General features: G+C 59.9%; 1 non-coding gene across 1 annotated transcript; it reads right to left on the bottom strand.

Moving 5' to 3' along the window:
* Positions 1–6,516: 6,516 nt before the first annotated feature.
* Positions 6,517–6,635, bottom strand: LOC131861566 (5S ribosomal RNA). The gene has a single exon (XR_009360638.1). It is a non-coding gene; the product is annotated as a 5S ribosomal RNA (ribosomal RNA).
* Between the last annotated feature and the right edge of the window lie 12,246 nt (positions 6,636–18,881).

The following is an 18,881-nucleotide window of genomic DNA, read 5'->3' as shown; positions in this document are numbered from 1 at the left end:
AGGGCGGGCTCAAGATGGCACCCGCGTTCCGTTTTTTTCACTATCTTTCAAAACGGAAATTTTAAAATCTCATTTTTTTCTTTTTTTTGCCTTTTCTGGAAATTAGTGAAGGCAGCGCATCAAAGGTGCGCAATGCTGGTGCGAACCCGGGAGCGCTCCGATGTGTGCTCCAAGGTGCGGCGTGCACGAAGTCCGAGCCCGGTTTGCCCCGGGTGCGCACCTCGCGTGCACCTTCGCCGGGGTGAGCACCTTGGCTGGGTTGCGCGCCCTGGTGCGTACCAAGGAGCGCTCTGAAGTGTGCTCCAAGGTGCGGCGTGCACGAAGTCGGAGCCCGGTTTGCCCCGGGTGTGCACCTCGGGTGCGCACCTCGCGTGCACCTTCGCTGCGGTGGGCACCTTGGCTGGGTTGCGCGCCTTGGTGGGCACCATGCAGTGCACGAAGTCGGAGCCCGGTTTGCCCCGGGCGCGCACCTCCGCCAGGGTGGGCACCTTGGTGCGCACAACTTGCCTGGGCTGCGCATCAGGAAGGGCTCAAGATGGCACCCGCGTTCCGTTTTTTTCACTATCTTTCAGAACGGAAATTTTAAAATATCGTTTTTTTTTGCCTTTTCTGGAAATTAGTGAAGGCAGCGCATCAAAGGTGCGCAACGCTGGTGCGAACCTGGGAGCGCTCCGATGTGTGCTCCAAGGTGCGGCGTGCACGAAGTCGGAGCCCGGTTTGCCCCGGGTGCGCCCTGGTGGGCACCATGGTGCGCACCAAGGAGCGCTCCGAAGTGTGCTCCAAGGTGCGGCCTGCACGAAGTCGGAGCCCGGTTTGCCCCGGGTGTGCACCTCGGGTGGGCACCTTGGTGCGCATGCCTTGCCTGGGCTGCGCACCAGGGCGGGCTCAAGATGGCACCCGCGTTCCTTTTTTTTCACTATCTTTCAAAACGGAAATTTTAAAATCTCATTTTTTTTTGCCTTTTTCTGGAAATTAGTGAAGGCAGCGCATCAAAGGTGCGCACCTCGCTGCCCACCACGGTGCGCAACGCCGGTGGGCACCCGGGAGTGCTTCGAAGTGTGCTCCAAGGTGCTGCGTGCACGTTGTCGGAGCCCGGTTTGCCCCGGGTGCGCACCTCGCGTGCACCTTCGTCGGGGTGGGCACCTTGGCTTGGTTTGCCCCGGCTGCGCTCCGAAGCGGGGTTATTGGAGCGCCGCCTCTTTTTTTGTCGGAGCGTTTGGTGGGGTTTCTCGCATTGGCTCTTCCGAGGCCCGGTTGCCACCCTGGCGCGCACGAAGTCGGAAGTAGGGTTAATTGCCCGGGTGCGCACCTTTGCCAGGGTGGCACCTTACCTGGGCTGCGCACCAGGGCGGGCTCAAGATGGCACGCGCGTTCCGTTTTTTTCACTATCTTTCAAAACGGAAATTTTAAAATCTCCTTTTTTTTTTGCCTTTTCTGGAAATTAGTGAAGGCAGCGCATCAAAGGTGCGCACCTCGCTGCCCACCTTGGTGTGCTCTGAGGTGCGCACCCGGGAGCGCTACGAAGTGTGCTCCAAGGTGCGGCGTGCACGTTGTCGGAGCCCGGTTTGCCCCGGGTGCGCACCTCGCCTGCACCTTGGCCGGGGTGGGCACCTTGGCTGGGTTTGCCCAGGGTGCGCTCCGAAGCGGGGTTACTGGAGCGCCCCCTCTTTTTTTGTCAGAGAGTTTGGTGGGGTTTCTCGCATTGGCTCTTCCCAGGCCCGGTTGTTGGGTGCGCTCCCACCCTGGCGCGCGCGAAGTTGGAAGTTGGGTTAATTGCCCGGGCGCGCACCTTCGCCAGGGTGGGCACCTTGGTGCGCAAACCTTGGCTGGGCTGCGCACCAGGGCGGGCTCAAGATGGCACCAGCATTCCCTTTTTCTCACTATCTTTCAAAACGGAAATTTTAAAATCTCGTTTTTTTTTTGCCTTTTATGGAAATTAGTGAAGGCATCGCATCAAAGGTGCGCACCTCGCTGCCCACCTTGGTGTGCTCCGAGGTGCCCACCACGGTGCGCAACGCCGGTGCGAACCCGGGAGCGCCCCGATGTGTGCTCCAAGGTGCGGCGTGCACGAAGTCGGACCCCGGTTTGCCCCGGGTGCGCACCTCGCGTGCACCTTGGTGCGCACACCTTGGCTGGGTTGCGCGGCCTGGTGGGCACCATGGTGCGCACCAAGGAGCGCTCCGAAGTGTGCTCCAAGGTGCGGCGTGCACGAAGTCGGAGCCCGGTTTGCCCCGGGTGCGCACCTTCGCCGCGGTGGGCACCATGGCGTGCACGAAGTCGGAGCCCGGTTTGCCCCGGGTGCGCACCTCGCGTGCACCTTCGCCGGGGTGGGCACCTCGGCTGGGTTGCGCGCCCTGGTGCGCACCAAGGAGCGCTCTGAAGTGTGCTCCAAGGTGCGGCGTGCACGAAGTCGGAGCCCGGTTTGCCCCGGGTGTGCACCTCGCGTGCACCTTCGCTGCGGTGGGCACCTTGGCTGGGTTGCGCGCCTTGGTGGGCACCATGCAGTGCACGAAGTCGGAGCCCGGTTTGCCCCGGGCGCGCACCTCCGCCAGGGTGGGCACCTTGGTGCGCACAACTTGCCTGGGCTGCGCACCAGGAAGGGCTCAAGATGGCACCCGCGTTCCGTTTTTTTCACTATCTTTCAGAACGGAAATTTTAAAATATCGTTTTTTTTTGCCTTTTCTGGAAATTAGTGAAGGCAGCGCATCAAAGGTGCGCAACGCTGGTGCGAACCTGGGAGCGCTCCGATGTGTGCTCCAAGGTGCGGCGTGCACGAAGTCGGACCCCGGTTTGCCCCGGGTGCGCACCTCGCGTGCACCTTGGTGCGCACACCTTGGCTGGGTTGCGCGCCCTGGTGGGCACCATGGTGCGCACCAAGGAGCGCTCCGAAGTGTGCTCCAAGGTGCGGCGTGCACGAAGTCGGAGCCCGGTTTGCCCCGGGTGCGCACCTCGCGTGCACCTTCGCCGCGGTGGGCACCATGGCGTGCACGAAGTCGGAGCCCGGTTTGCCCCGGGTGCGCACCTCGCGTGCACCTTCGCCGGGGTGGGCACCTTGGTGTGCAGACCTTGGCTGGGTTGCGCGCCCTGGTGGGCACCATGGTGCGCACCAAGGAGCGCTCCGAAGTGTGCTCCAAGGTGCGGCCTGCACGAAGTCGGAGCCCGGTTTGCCCCGGGTGTGCACCTCGGGTGGGCACCTTGGTGCGCATGCCTTGCCTGGGCTGCGCACCAGGGCGGGCTCAAGATGGCACCCGCGTTCCTTTTTTTTCACTATCTTTCAAAACGGAAATTTTAAAATCTCATTTTTTTTTGCCTTTTTCTGGAAATTAGTGAAGGCAGCGCATCAAAGGTGCGCACCTCGCTGCCCACCACGGTGCGCAACGCCGGTGGGCACCCGGGAGTGCTTCGAAGTGTGCTCCAAGGTGCTGCGTGCACGTTGTCGGAGCCCGGTTTGCCCCGGGTGCGCACCTCGCGTGCACCTTCGTCGGGGTGGGCACCTTGGCTGGGTTTGCCCCGGCTGCGCTCCGAAGCGGGGTTATTGGAGCGCCGCCTCTTTTTTTGTCGGAGCGTTTGGTGGGGTTTCTCGCATTGGCTCTTCCGAGGCCCGGTTGCCACCCTGGCGCGCACGAAGTCGGAAGTAGGGTTAATTGCCCGGGTGCGCACCTTTGCCAGGGTGGGCACCTTACCTGGGCTGCGCACCAGGGCGGGCTCAAGATGGCACGCGCGTTCCGTTTTTTTCACTATCTTTCAAAACGGAAATTTTAAAATCTCCTTTTTTTTTTGCCTTTTCTGGAAATTAGTGAAGGCAGCGCATCAAAGGTGCGCACCTCGCTGCCCACCTTGGTGTGCTCTGAGGTGCGCACCCGGGAGCGCTACGAAGTGTGCTCCAAGGTGCGGCGTGCACGTTGTCGGAGCCCGGTTTGCCCCGGGTGCGCACCTCGCCTGCACCTTGGCCGGGGTGGGCACCTTGGCTGGGTTTGCCCAGGGTGCGCTCCGAAGCGGGGTTACTGGAGCGCCCCCTCTTTTTTTGTCAGAGCGTTTGGTGGGGTTTCTCGCATTGGCTCTTCCCAGGCCCGGTTGTTGGGTGCGCTCCCACCCTGGCGCGCGCGAAGTTGGAAGTTGGGTTAATTGCCCGGGCGCGCACCTTCGCCAGGGTGGGCACCTTGGTGCGCACACCTTGGCTGGGCTGCGCACCAGGGCGGGCTCAAGATGGCACCAGCATTCCCTTTTTCTCACTATCTTTCAAAACGGAAATTTTAAAATCTCGTTTTTTTTTTGCCTTTTATGGAAATTAGTGAAGGCATCGCATCAAAGGTGCGCACCTCGCTGCCCACCTTGGTGTGCTCCGAGGTGCCCACCACGGTGCGCAACGCCGGTGCGAACCCGGGAGCGCCCCGATGTGTGCTCCAAGGTGCGGCGTGCACGAAGTCGGACCCCGGTTTGCCCCGGGTGCGCACCTCGCGTGCACCTTGGTGCGCACACCTTGGCTGGGTTGCGCGGCCTGGTGGGCACCATGGTGCGCACCAAGGAGCGCTCCGAAGTGTGCTCCAAGGTGCGGCGTGCACGAAGTCGGAGCCCGGTTTGCCCCGGGTACGCACCTCGCGTGCACCTTCGCCGGGGTGGGCACCTCGGCTGGGTTGCGCGCCCTGGTGCGCACCAAGGAGCGCTCCGAAGTGTGCTCCAAGGTGCGGCGTGCACGAAGTCGGAGCCCGGTTTGCCCCGGGTGCGCACCTTCGCCGCGGTGCGCACCATGGCGTGCACGAAGTCGGAGCCCGGTTTGCCCCGGGTGCGCACCTCGCGTGCACCTTCGGCGGGGTTGCGCGCCCTGGTGGGCACCATGGTGCGCACCAAGGAGCGCTCCGAAGTGTGCTCCAAGGTGCGGCGTGCACGAAGTCGGAGCCCGGTTTGCCCCGGGTGCGCACCTCGCGTGCACCTTCGGCGGGGTTGCGCGCCCTGGTGGGCACCATGGTGCGCACCAAGGAGCGCTCCGAAGTGTGCTCCAAGGTGCGGCGTGCACGAAGTCGGAGCCCGGTTTGCCCCGGGTGCGCACCTCGCGTGCACCTTCGCCGCGGTGGGCACCATGGCGTGCACGAAGTCGGAGCCCGGTTTGCCCCGGGTGCGCACCTCGCGTGCACCTTCGCCGGGGTGGGCACCTCGGCTGGGTTGCGCGCCCTGGTGCGCACCAAGGAGCGCTCCGAAGTGTGCTCCAAGGTGCGGCGTGCACGAAGTCGGAGCCCGGTTTGCCCCGGGTGCGCACCTCGCGTGCACCTTCGCCAGGGTGGGCACCTCGGTGCGCACACCTTCTCAATGTTTTCTTGCCTTTTCTGGAAATTGGTGAAGGCAGCGCATCAAAGGTGCGCACCTCGGTGTGCTCCGAGGTGCGAACCCGAGAGCGCTCCGAGGTGCCCACGAAGTCGAAAGTCGGGTTAATTGCATTGTTTTCCCCGGGTGCGCTCCGAGGTGCGCAACATCGGCGCGCACCAAGGAGGGCTCCGAAGTGTGCTCCAAGGTGCGCACGATGGCGTGCACCTCTGGTGCGCACGATTCGGAGCTCGGTTTGACCGGGGTGCGCACACCTTGGCTGGGTTGCGCACCTTTTGTGCGCTCCAAGGTGCGCACGAAGTCGGAGCTCGGTTTGCCCCGGGTGCGCACCTTCGCCAGGGTGCGCACCTTGATGCGCACGCCTTGGCTGGGCTGCGCACCTTGGTGGGCGCCATGGTGCGCACCTTTCGTGCGCTCCAAGGTGCGCACGAAGTCGGAGCTCGGTTTGCCCCGGGTGCGCACCTTGGTGGGCGCCATGGTGCACTCCGAGGTGCCCAAGATTGGTGCGCACCAAGGAGCGCTCCGAAGTGCGCTCCAAGGTGCGCGCGAAGTCGAAAGTTGGGTTAATTGTCCGGTTTGCCTCGGGTGCGCACCTTGCGTGCACCTTCGCCAGGGTGGGCGCCTTGGTGCGCACACCTTGGCTGGGCTGCGCACACCTTGGCACCCGCGTTTCCTTCATTTTAAATTTTTTTTTTTTACAATCTCTCAAGTGGGAAATTCTATAATCTCAACTTTTTTTGCCTTTTCAGGAAACTTTTGAATGGAGCGCATCATTGGTGCGCTCCGAAGTGTGCTCCAAAGCTCTCTCCAGCTGCGTGCACCTGCCCCGGCCGCGCACCCGGCCCCGCCCAGCTTCGCTCACCTGTCCCGGGCGTCTGGTGCGGAACCTTAGAGTAAGAAACATCACCGTGCACCTTGGCCAACGTGCGCGACTCGACCGAGCGCGCACTGGCCGAGGTGCACACCGATTTCACCTGGGTGCGCGCGCAGCACCTCGGGCGCACCGGGGTGCGCGCACAACGCCCGGGTTGCACCGTGGCCTGTGTGCTCGGGGCGCCTCGGGTGCGCGCTCGGTGTCGCCCCCGCGCGCGCGGTAGTGCGGGCAGCGCACCCCGGCCCGGCCCGGCCCCGACGAGAACGCAAACGGGCAAAAGGTTTATTCAAATAGCATTGCGACGCCCGGCGAAAAACTAAAAAAGGGTGCAACACCGGGACTTCCCGGGAGGTCACCCATCCCAGTACTACTCCGGCCCAAGCGCGCTTAACTGCGGAGTTCTGATGGGATCCGGTGCACTAACGCTGGTATGATCGCACCCGTTATGAGCTTGTCGCAGTGTGTACTTAGCAAACCGCGACCCACGTGCGAATCCACCCCGGCCACCCACCCCCGTCGAGGTGCACACCCTCCCTCGCGAAGTGCGCCCCGTTCGCCAAGTGTGAGCCCTGCCCGGGTGCGCGCACCTTGCTAGGGCGTCGGGTGTGCACCCGGCCCGGCCTACGTGCGTGCACCTGGAGGGGGCGTCGTGTGCGTGCAGTGTCCCGTCTGCAACGCGGTGCCCACACACCACCTCGGGCGCAACGACCTGCGCTCACATGTGGGCCGAGTGCACCTTGGTGCATGTTCGGGGCGCCTCGGGTGCACGCTCGATCTTGCCCCGGTGCACCAAGGCGCTCGGTTTGCCCCGGGTGCGCACTTGGTGCAAGGTGGGCACCCAAAATAGGGATCAAGCACCAAAACACAAGTTTCGGGATGCAAAATGGGACCCAAGGACCACAAATGCGTTCCAAGACCCATGATGGGTCCACGAGAACAAAAATGTGTTCCGAGACTTAATAAACAAATATTGGGTTTTAGGAGAAGAAACATGCTCTGATGCCCAAAACGAGAATCGACCCCGAAAAGGCCACAGGCCAAAAGTGGGATGCGAGACAAAAAAAAATGGGACCCGAGGACCAAAATTGGGTTCCCAGGTCGAAGACAGGGCAACCGGACAAGAAACGACCTCTAAGGCTCGAAATGAGTCCCGACGACTAAAACTTGACAAGAAGCACCCATCAGGCACCCAACTCGACACCCATGGGATGCCGACCCACCCGGGCTTCCACCTAGCACACCTTGGCACCCACCCACCCTCGCACCCAACCTCGCACCCAACTTAGCACCTTTGAACCCACATTGGCACTCACCCTGACCCTGGCACCTTGGAACCCACATTGGCACTCACCTTGACCCTGGCACCCACCTTTGCACTCACCTTGGGACCCACCCTGGCTCCCACCTCGGCACCCACCCAGACACCCACCTTGGTTCCTTGGCACCCACCTTGGATCCTTGGCACCCACCCCGACACCCACCTTGGCACGCAACTTGGCTACTTGCCACCCACCTTGGCTCCTTGACGCCCACCCCGACAACCACCCCGTGACCTACCCTGGCTAGGGTTGGTGCACACCCACCCTGGTGCCCACCTTGGCACCCACCCTATGACCCACCTTGGCACGCACCTTAGTACCCACCCCGTTACCCACCCTAGGACCCACCCCGTGACCCACCTTGGCCAGGGTGGGTGCACCCACCCTGGTGCCCACCTTGGCACCCACCCATCCTAGCACCCAGCCTGTGACCGGGCTTGGAACCCAACCTTGCACCCGCACCCGTCTTGGCCAGTGTGGGTGCGCACCCATCCTGGCACCCACGTTGTGACACACCCTTTAACCCACGCACCCTAGCACCCACGTTGGCACCCACCTTGGAACCCAACCTAGCAACTTGGCACCCACCCCGTGACCCACCTTGGCATCCACCATAGCAGTCGCCGACTTGGCACCCACCTCGGCACCCACCTTGACACTTGTGGACCCACCTTGCCACTCACCCTAGCATCGACCCATCCTAGCACCCACCCTGGCACCTTTGCACCCTAGCACTCACCCATCCTAGCACCTAACCTGTGACCCACCTTGACACTCACCCTCGCACCCACCTTGGAACCCAACCTAGCACCCACCCACCCTGACACCAACCCTAGCACCTACCCACCCTTGCACCCACCCTGTGACCCATCTTGGCACCCACCCATCCTACCACTCAACCTATCACCCACCTTCTCACCCACCTTGGCATCCACCTTAGCACCCACCCACACTGGCACCTTGGCACCCACCTCGGGCAAGGTGGGTGCACACCCACCCTGGCACCCAATTTAGAACCCACCGAGCATGTTACCCACCTTGGCACCCACATTGCAGCCCACCCTAGTACCCACCCTATGACCCACATTGGCATCCACACCCTAGCACCCAGGCACCTCGACACCCGCCTTGACACCCACCCTAGCACTGAACCTGTGACCCACCTTGGAACTCACCCTAGAACCCACCCACCCTGTGAACCACCTTGGCATCCACCTTAGCACCCACCCACCTTGGCACCCACTCTAGCACTCACCCATCCTAACACCCAACTTGTTACCCACCTTGGCACCCGCCCTCGCGTCCACCTTGAAACCCACCCTAGCACCCACCCACGCAGGAGCCCACCTTGGCACCCAACCTAACACCCACGCATCCTGGCACCCAACTTGTGACCCACCTTGGAACCCACCCTAGTACCCACCTTTGAACCCACTATATCACCAACCCACCTTGGCACCCACCCTATGACCCTCTTTGGAATCCACCCTAGCACGCACCCACCCTGGCACCCACCATGGAGCGCACCCTAGCACCCACCCACCTCGGCACGCACCTCAACACCCACCTTGGTGTGCGCACTGCGCCAACCTCTCAAAGACCCTATGTGGTGCGCTCCAAAGTGTACACCTTTGGTGCGCTCCAAGGTGCGCACCTTTGGTGCACACCAAAGTGTGCACCGAGGTGAGCACCAAAGTGCACTCCAGGGTGCACACCAAGGCGTGCACCTTTGGTGCGGTCAATGCAAACGAATTCGGAAGTTGGGGTCGATGTCCTAATCGCTGCTGCAGACTACACGTATGAGAATCGGACAAATAGCTTTATATAGGGGAGGTGTTGCGTTTGATGGGTCGACTCCCCTGGTTGTGTGCACTGCACCAACTTCAAAGACCCTGTCTTGTTTAAGAAGTCAAAAGTTGGGGTGGATGTCCTAATCATTGCTGCAGTCTACGCATGTATGAGAATCAGACAAATAGCTTATATAGGGGAGGTGTTGCATTCGGTGGGTTGACTCCCCTGGTTGTGCGCACTGCGCCAACCTCAAAGACCCCGCATAGCAGAAGAAGTCGGAAGTCGGATTTTGGTGAGCACCAAGGCGTGCACCTTTGGTGCGGTCAACGCAGACGAATTCAGAAGTTGGGGTGGATGTCCTAATCGTTGTTGCAGGCTACACATGTATGAGAATCAGACAAATAGCTTATATAGGGGAGGTGTTGGGTTTGATGGGTCAACTCCCTTGGTTGTGCGCATTACGCCAACCTCAAAGACCTTGTTTTCGTTAAGAAGTCAAAAGTTGGGGTCAATGTCCTAATGGCTCCTGCAGGCTACACATGTATGAGAATCGGACAAATAGCTTATATAGGGGAGGTGTTGGGTTTGATGGGTCGACTCCCCTGGTTGTGCGCATTACGTCAACCTCAAAGACCTTGTTTTCGTTAAGAAGTCAAAAGTTGGGGTCGATGTCCTAATTGCTCCTGTAGACTACACATGTATGAGAATCAGACAAATAGCTTATATAGGGGAGGTGTTGGGTTTGATGGGTTGACTCCCCTAGTTGTTCGCATTACACCAACCTCAAAGACCTTGTTTTCGTTTAGAAGCCGAAAGTTGGGGTCGATGTCCTAATTGCTCCTGCAGGCTACGCATGTATGAGAATCAGACAAATAGCTTATATAGGGGAGGTGTTGGGTTTGATGGGTCGACTCCCCTGGTTGTGCGCATTGCGCCAACCTCAAAGACCCTGCATTGCGGATGAAGTCGAAAGTCAGAGTTTGGTGTGCTACAAGGTGTGGTCGAAGGTGCTCACCTAGGTGTGCACCTTTGGAGCACAGGAAAAGTGCCCTCCAAAAGTGCGCACCTTTGGAGTGCACAAAAGTGCCCTCCAAAAGTGCGCACCTTTGGAGCGCAGAAAAGTGCCCTCCAAAAAGTGCCCTCCAAAAGTGCGCACCTTTGGAGCGCAGAAAAGTGCCCTCCAAAAAGTGCCCTCCAAAAGTGCGCACCTTTGGAGCGCAGAAAAGTGCCCTCCAAAAAGTGCCCTCCAAAAGTGCGCACCTTTGGAGCGCAGAAAAGTGCCCTCCAAAAAGTGCCCTCCAAAAGTGCGCACCTTTGGAGCGCAGAAAAGTGCCCTCCAAAAAGTGCCCTCCAAAAGTGCGCACCTTTGGAGCGCAGAAAAGTGCCCTCCAAAAAGTGCCCTCCAAAAGTGCGCACCTTTGGAGCGCAGAAAAGTGCCCTCCAAAAAGTGCCCTCCAAAAGTGCGCACCTTTGGAGCGCAGAAAAGTGCCCTCCAAAAAGTGCCCTCCAAAAGTGCGCACCTTTGGAGCGCAGAAAAGTGCCCTCCAAAAAGTGCCCTCCAAAAGTGCGCACCTTTGGAGCGCAGAAAAGTGCCCTCCAAAAGTGCGCACCTTTGGAGCGCACAAAAGTGCCCTCCAAAAGTGCGCACTTTTGGTGCGCACCAAGGCGCTGGTTCGGTCGTTGCAGGCGAGTTCGGAAGTTGGGGTCGATGTCCTGAGCGGAGGTGCAAACTACACAGGTGTCGGAATCGGACAAATAGCTTATATAGGGGAGGTGTATGCTTCGATGGGTCGACTCCCCAGGTTGAGCGCACCGCGCCAACCTCAAAGACCCTACGGTATGGATGAAGTCGGAAGTTGGGTCCGATGACCGATTCGATTAGTAGGTATGCTCATGAGGTCGGAATTTGGGTCCGATGACCTGCCATGTGCAGGAAGGCGAATGTTGACACTGTGCGTTGCAAGGTGCACACCAAGGCGCTGGTGCGGTCTTTTTAGTCGAGTTCGGAAGTTGGGGTCGATGTCCTGATCGGAGGTGCAAGCTACACAGGTGTGGGAATCGGACAAATAGCTTATATAGGGGAGGTGTATGCTTCGTTGGGTCGACTCCCCGGGTTGAGCGCACCGCGCCAACCTCAAAGACCCTACGGTATGGATGAAGTCGGAAGTTGGGTCCGATGACCGATTCGATATGTAGGCATACTCGCGAGGTCGGAATTTGGGTCCGATGACCTGCCACGTGCAGGAAGGCGAATGTTGGCACTGTGCGTTGCAAGGTGCGCACCAAGGCGCTGGTTCGGTCGTTGGAGGCGAGTTCGGAAGTTGGGGTCGATGTCTTGATCGGAGGTGCAAACTACACAGGTGTGGGAATCGGACAAATAGCTTATATAGGGGAGGTGTATGCTTCGTTGGGTCGACTCCCCGGGTTGAGCGCACCGCGCCAACCTCAAAGACCCTACGGTATGGATGAAGTCGGAAGTTGGGTCCGATGACCGATTCGATATGTAGGCATACTCGCGAGGTCGGAATTTGGGTCCGATGACCTGCCATGTGCAGGAAGGCGAATGTTGGGACTGTGCGTCGCAAGGTGCGCACCAAGGCGCTGGTGCCGTCGTTGCAGTCGAGTTCGGAAGTTGGGGTCGATGTCCTGGTCAGAGGTGCAAACTACACAGGTGTGGGAATCGGACAAATAGCTTATATAGGGGAGGTGTATGCTTCGATGGGTCGACTCCCTGGGTTGAGCGCACCGCGCCAACCTCAAAGACCCTACAGTATGGATGAAGTCGGAAGTTGGGTCCGATGACCGATTCGATACGTAGGCATATTGGCGAGGTCTGAATTTGTGTCCGATGACCTGCCATGCGCAGGAAGGCGGAATTTGGGTCCGATGACCGAGTTGATGGCGTGCCATGCGCAGAAAGGCGGAATTTGGGTCCGATGACCGAGTTGATGTTGATGGCCCGCCATGCACAGGAAGGCGGAATTTGGGTCCGATGACCGATTTGAAGGCGTGCCATACGCAAAAAGGCGGAGTTTGGGTCCGATGACCGAGTTGATATTGATGGCCCGCCATGCGCAGGAAGGCGGAATTTGGGTCCGATGACCTGACATACGCATGGAGTCCGACTCGGGGGCCGATGTTCGATTCGATGACTTGCATTGTGGGTAAAGTCGGAAGTTGTGGTCTTTGACCCGATTCGATGACCAGACTTCGGCTGCTTGAGAATCGGACAAATAACTTATATAGGGGAGGTAGTGTTCTCGAGCATCCTCCCCCCGTGCCCGTTTATGTCGATTGATGCTGGTGCTCGACTGGTTGGAGCGCTCGGATGCAAAAATCTTGCACCAGGATTTATCGATTGTGATGGACACGGCAAGTCTCCTGATTGCTATGCAGGAGCTCATCGTGAATCTCTATGCGGCCTTGGTATGGACTCGACCTGCGGAATGGTTCGGCAATGGTAGTCGCTCCAACACGTCCTTGCAATGGCCACAGAGGTGATTCGACTAGAGCTCCAGTCTAGCTTTTGGGTTGCTTGGCGGACTGGTATAGCCGCGATCGAGTTCCGGCCATGAACGTTTTAGATAGCTCTTGGGCTTTCTGGGACGGAAGTCGGAAGTTTGGGCTGTTGTCCGATTTGATGACCATTCTTCGGATGTGTGAGAATCGGACAAATAACTTATATAGGGGACTGTGTTGTCTCACGCAGCCCCCTCCGTGCCCCTCTATCTCGACCGATGTTGGTGCTTGAAAGGGTTGGGATCGCTCGGATTTATAAACGTGCACCACCATTTGTCGAGTGTGAGGGACGCGGCAGGTCTCCTAAATGCTATGCGGGCGCTCTCTGAGAATCTCTATCCGGCCTCGACACAGACTAGTCTTGCTGAATGGTTTGGCACTGGTAGTCGATCCAACACGTCGTTGTTGTGGCCGCCTAGGCGATTCGATTCGAGCCCCCGTCTAGCTTTTGGGTTGCTTGGCGGATTTTGCCCTATCCGCAAGTGAGCTCGGTCCCTAAACGTTCGAGAAACCCGATTGCTATGCGCCGACTCTCTTTCTTGCGAGCCTCCATCTAGCTTTTGGGTCTCTACGGAACGGAAGTCGGAATCTGGGACCGTTGTTTGATTCGACGAGGCAGACTACGGTTGTGCGAGAATCGGACAAATAACTTATATAGGGGAGGTGTTGACTGGAGCATTCTCCCCCGTGCCCCTCTAACTCGACCAATGCTGGCGCTCGAACGGTGGTAGCGCTCGGATTTTCATTGAGCGCCAGCATTGGTCGATTTAGAGGGGCATGCGAGATTCCCGAATGCTATGCGAGGGCTCTAACGGAAATGTCTATTGGTTTCGGTATGGATGCAATTGCGAGTGGTTCGGCAAAGGTAGTCGTTCCGATGCGTCCATGTCGTGGCCAAATCGATAATTCGATTTGAGCCCTCGTATAGCATTTGGGTCTCTCGATGTGATTCCGCATTCCAGTCCCTTTGGGCACTGCTTGAGCCGCATCCCAGGGGGTTCCCTTCCCAATAATCTGCCTCGCAACCCGATTGCTATGCGGTGAGGCTCCTCGGCCGCCTCGGAACTATCTGTGTATCAGACGCATCGCGGGATAAGGGGTTGGCAACGGTAGTCGCCCCAAGCGCGTCCGATGCTTGGACCATTCCGAGGCGGCCCTGAAGCCTCTTCCGTCTAGCCGTTGGGTCCTTCTCGCCGCATCCCTCGCCTCGCACCCCGATTGCTATGCGGTGAGGCTCCTCGGCCGCCTCGGAACTATCTGTGTATCGGACGCGTCGCGGGATAAGGGGTTGTCACTGGTAGTCGCCCCAAGCGCGTCCGATGCTTGGACCATTCCGAGGCGGCCCTGAAGCCTCTTCCGTCTAGCCGTTGGGTCCTTCTCGCCGCATCCCTCGCCTCGCACCCCGATTGCTATGCGGTGAGGCTCCTCGGCCGCCTCGGAACTATCTGTGTATCGGACGCGTCGCGGGATAAGGGGTTGTCATTGGTAGTCGCCCCAAGCGCGTCCGATGCTTGGACCATTCCGAGGCGGCCCTGAAGCCTCTTCCGTCTAGCCGTTGGGTCCTTCTCGCCGCATCCCTCGCCTCGCACCCCGATTGCTATGCGGTGAGGCTCCTCGGCCGCCTCGGAACTATCTGTGTATCGGACGCGTCGCGGGATAAGGGGTTGTCACTGGTAGTCGCCCCAAGCGCGTCCGATGCTTGGACCATTCCGAGGCGGCCCTGAAGCCTCTTCCGTCTAGCCGTTGGGTCCTTCTCGCCGCATCCCTCGCCTCGCACCCCGATTGCTATGCGGTGAGGCTCCTCGGCCGCCTCGGAACTATCTGTGTATCGGACGCGTCGCGGGATAAGGGGTTGTCACTGGTAGTCGCCCCAAGCGCGTTCGATGCTTGGACCATTCCGAGGCGGCCCTGAAGCCTCTTCCGTCTAGCCGTTGGGTCCTTCTCGCCGCATCCCTCGCCTCGCACCCCGATTGCTATGCGGTGAGGCTCCTCGGCCGCCTTGGAACTATCTGTGTATCGGACGCGTCGCGGGATAAGGGGTTGTCACTGGTAGTCGCCCCAAGCGCGTCCGATGCTTGGACCATTCCGAGGCGGACCCGAAGCCTCTTCCGTCTAGCCGTTGGGTCCTTCTCGCCGCATCCTTCGCCTCGCACCCCGATTGCTATGCGGTGAGGCTCCTCGGCCGCCTCGGAACTATCTGTGTATCGGACGCGTCGCGGGATAAGGGGTTGTCACTGGTAGTCGCCCCAAGCGCGTCCGATGCTTGGACCATTCCGAGGCGGACCCGAAGCCTCTTCCGTCTAGCCGTTGGGTCCTTCTCGCCGCATCCCTCGCCTCGCACCCCGATTGCTATGCGGTGAGGCTCCTCGGCCGCCTTGGAACTATCTGTGTATCGGACGCGTCGCGGGATAAGGGGTTGTCACTGGTAGTCGCCCCAAGCGCGTCCGATGCTTGGACCATTCCGAGGCGGACCCGAAGCCTCTTCCGTCTAGCCGTTGGGTCCTTCTCGCCGTATCCCTCGCCTCGCACCCCGATTGCTATGCGGTGAGGCTCCTCGGCCGCCTTGGAACTATCTGTGTATCGGACGCGTCGCGGGATAAGGGGTTGTCACTGGTAGTCGCCCCAAGCGCGTCCGATGCTTGGACCATTCCGAGGCGGACCCGAAGCCTCTTCCGTCTAGCCGTTGGGTCCTTCTCGCCGCATCCCTCGCCTCGCACCCCGATTGCTATGCGGTGAGGCTCCTCGGCCGCCTTGGAACTATCTGTGTATCGGACGCGTCGCGGGATAAGGGGTTGTCACTGGTAGTCGCCCCAAGCGCGTCCGATGCTTGGACCATTCCGAGGCGGCCCCGAAGCCTCTTCCGTGTAGCCGTTGGGTCCTTCTCGCCGCATCCCTCGCCTCGCACCCCGATTGCTATGCGGTGAGGCTCCTCGGCCGCCTTGGAACTATCTGTGTATCGGACGCGTTGCGGGATAAGGGGTTGTCACTGGTAGTCGCCCCAAGCGCGTCCGATGCTTGGACCATTCCGAGGCGGACCTGAAGCCTCTTCCCTCTAGCCGTTGGGGCTTTCTCGCCGCATCCCTCGCCTCGCACCCTGATTGCTATGCTGTGAGGCTCCTCGGCCGCCTTGGAACTATCTGTGTATCGGACGCATCGCGGGATAAGGGGTTGGCAGTGGTAGTCGCCCCAAGCGCATCCGATGCTTGGACCATTCCGAGGCGGCCCTGCAGCCTCTTCCGTCTAGCCGTTGGGGCCATCTCGCCGCATCCCCCACCTCGCACCACGATTGCTATGCGGTGAGGCTCCTTGGCCGCCTCGGAACTATCTGTGTATCGGACGCATCGCGGGATAAGGGGTTGTCACTGGTAGTCGCCCCAAGCGCGTCCGATGCTTGGACTATTCCGAGGCGGCCCTGCAGCCTCTTCCGTCTAGCCGTTGGGGCCATCTCGCTGCATCCCCCACCTCCTCGGCCGCCTCGGAACTATCTGTGTATCGGACGCATCGCGGGATAAGGGGTTGGCAGTGGTAGTCGCCCCAAGCGCGTCCGATGCTTGGACTATTCCGAGGCAGCCCTGCAGCCTCTTCCGTCTAGCCTTTGGGGCCATCTCGCCGCATCCCTCGCCTCGCACCCCGATTGCTATGCGGTGAGGCTCCTCGGCCGCCTGGGAACTATCTTCGTATCGGACGCATCGCGGGATAAGGGGTTGTCACTGGTAGTCGCCCCAAGCGCGTCCGATGCTTGGACTATTCCGAGGCGGCCCTGTGGCCTCTTCCGTCTAGCCATTGGGGCCATCTCGCCGCATCCCCCACCTCGCACCCCGATTGCTATGCGGTGAGGCTCTTCGGCCGCCTTGGAACTATCTTCGTATCGGACGCATCGCGGGATAAGGGGTTGTCACTGGTAGTGGCCCCAAGCGCGTCCGATGCTTGGACTATTCCGAGGCGGCCCTGCAGCCTCTTCCGTCTAGCCGTTGGGGCCATCTCGCCGCATCCCCCACCTCGCACCCCGATTGCTATGCGGTGAGGCTCCTCGGCCGCCTTGGAACTATCTTCGTATCGGACGCATCGCGGGATAAGGGGTTGTCACTGGTAGTCGCCCCAAGCGCGTCCGATGCTTGGACTATTCCGACGCGGCCCTGTGGCCTCTTCCGTCTAGCCGTTGGGGCCATCTCGCCGCATCCCCCACCTCGCACCCCGATTGCTATGCGGTGAGGCTCCTCGGCCGCCTTGGAACCATCTTCGTATCGGACGCATCGCGGGATAGGGGGCTGTCACTGGTAGTCGCCCCAAGCGTGTCCGATGCTTGGACCATTCCTAGGCGGCCCTGAAGCCTCTTCCGTCTAGCCGTTGGGGCCTTCCCGCCCCATCCCTCGCCTCGCACCCCCGATTGCTATGCGGTGAGGCTCCTCGGCCGCCTTGGAACCATCTGTGTATCGGACGCATCGCGGGATAAGGGGTTGGCACTGGCAGTCGCCCCAAGCGCGTCCGATGCTTGGACCATTCCGAGGTGGCCCTGAAGCCTCTTCCGTCTAGCCGTTGGGGCCTTCCCGCCCCATCCCTCGCCTCGCACCCCGATTGATATGCGGTGAGGCTCCTCGGCCGCCTTGGAACTATCTGTGTATCGGACGCATCGCGGGATAAGGGGTTGGCACTGGTAGTCGTCCCAATCGCATCCGATGCTTGGACCATTCCGAGGCGGCCCTGCAGCCTCTTCCGTTTAGCCGTCGGGGCCTTCCCGCCGCATCCCTCGCCTCGCATCCCGATTCCTATGCAGTGAGTCTTCTCGGCCGCCGCGGAACTATACCTGTTATTGCTACTGCATCCTTCGGCTGGTAACCTCCTCTGCCGCCTTGGAACGTTCTCTTTGTCGGACGCGTCGCGGGATAAGGGGTTGGCACTGGTAGTCGCCCCAAGCGCGCCCGATGCATAGACCGCTCCGAGTCGACCTTGCTTTCAGCCTCTCACATGCATAGACCTCTCTGAGTCGACCCTGCAGCCTCTCACGTTTAGCCTTTGGAATCTCGCCTCACAACATGATTGCTATCCTTGATGCATCCCTTGCCTCGAGCCCTGATTGCTTTCTTGGCTGCATCCCTCCTCTCCTCACAGCCCGGTTGTCATCACTGCTTCATCCGTCGCTTCATGCATTCTGGCTGCTGGGCCCTTCCCACCGCACACCTCGATTGCTATCTCTTCTGCATCACACACCCCGATTGCTATCTCTGCTACATCCCTCGGCTCTCACTTCTGCATCCTTCGCCTCACACCTCGATTGCTATCAATGCTGCATCCGTAACCTCACACCCCGATTGCTATGCGGGGAGGCTCCTTGGCCGCCTTGGAAATTTCTGTGTGTCGGACGCACCGCGGGATAAGGGGTTGGCACTGGTAGTCGCCCCAAGTGCGCCCGATTCTTAGACCGCTTCGAGGTGACCTCGTAGCCTCTTTCGTCCAGGCTTCCTGCCTTCAACGCCCTTTTTACACCTCGATTTCTATGCGCGGGCTCGTTGGCGTCTATCACCTCTCTGCGAAGAGTGGCACGATGATTGTTGGGGTAAATCGTAGCAGTCCGATCTCTGGCCTTGGGCCATTGTGAGGGCTGATCGATTTCCTGTGCGCATCTCGTGTTCGCCCAGTAACAGACTCGACGACTTGTAATCGGTCTTGTTCCCGATTGTTCCTGGAGGTAGTCTTCGGAACTCTTGGATTTGACCTGTCACTCGAACTGTCCTCTTCCGAGGATGCTTGTGTGTGTGTGCTTGTGCCATTTCCTTGGCGGTATTAACGAGATATTAAAGAGCGGAGTGAGCGCCTCGCCCAGCTATGTTTGGGGCTCTCACTCCCTTACCCGGTGTGCGACCGCTTTGCACGTAGGTTGCGGAGCATCGCGACTCTTTCGATGTTTGGCGGTTGTCTTCCGGTGATGCGTTGGTCCCGAAGTGCACGTTACTAGCATTTCTGCCATTGTTCTCGATCTTTGGCACGTTCCTTCGTTGCAATTGGATATATATCTCCGTTTATACGCGCAGGCTTCTCCCGCCTATTCAGCGCTGTCCCAC

Source organism: Cryptomeria japonica, unplaced genomic scaffold (genome assembly GCF_030272615.1).
Source record: "Cryptomeria japonica unplaced genomic scaffold, Sugi_1.0 HiC_scaffold_26, whole genome shotgun sequence".
Classification (NCBI taxonomy): Eukaryota; Viridiplantae; Streptophyta; class Pinopsida; order Cupressales; family Cupressaceae; genus Cryptomeria; species Cryptomeria japonica.
This window is presented reverse-complemented; position numbering and strand designations above follow the sequence as displayed.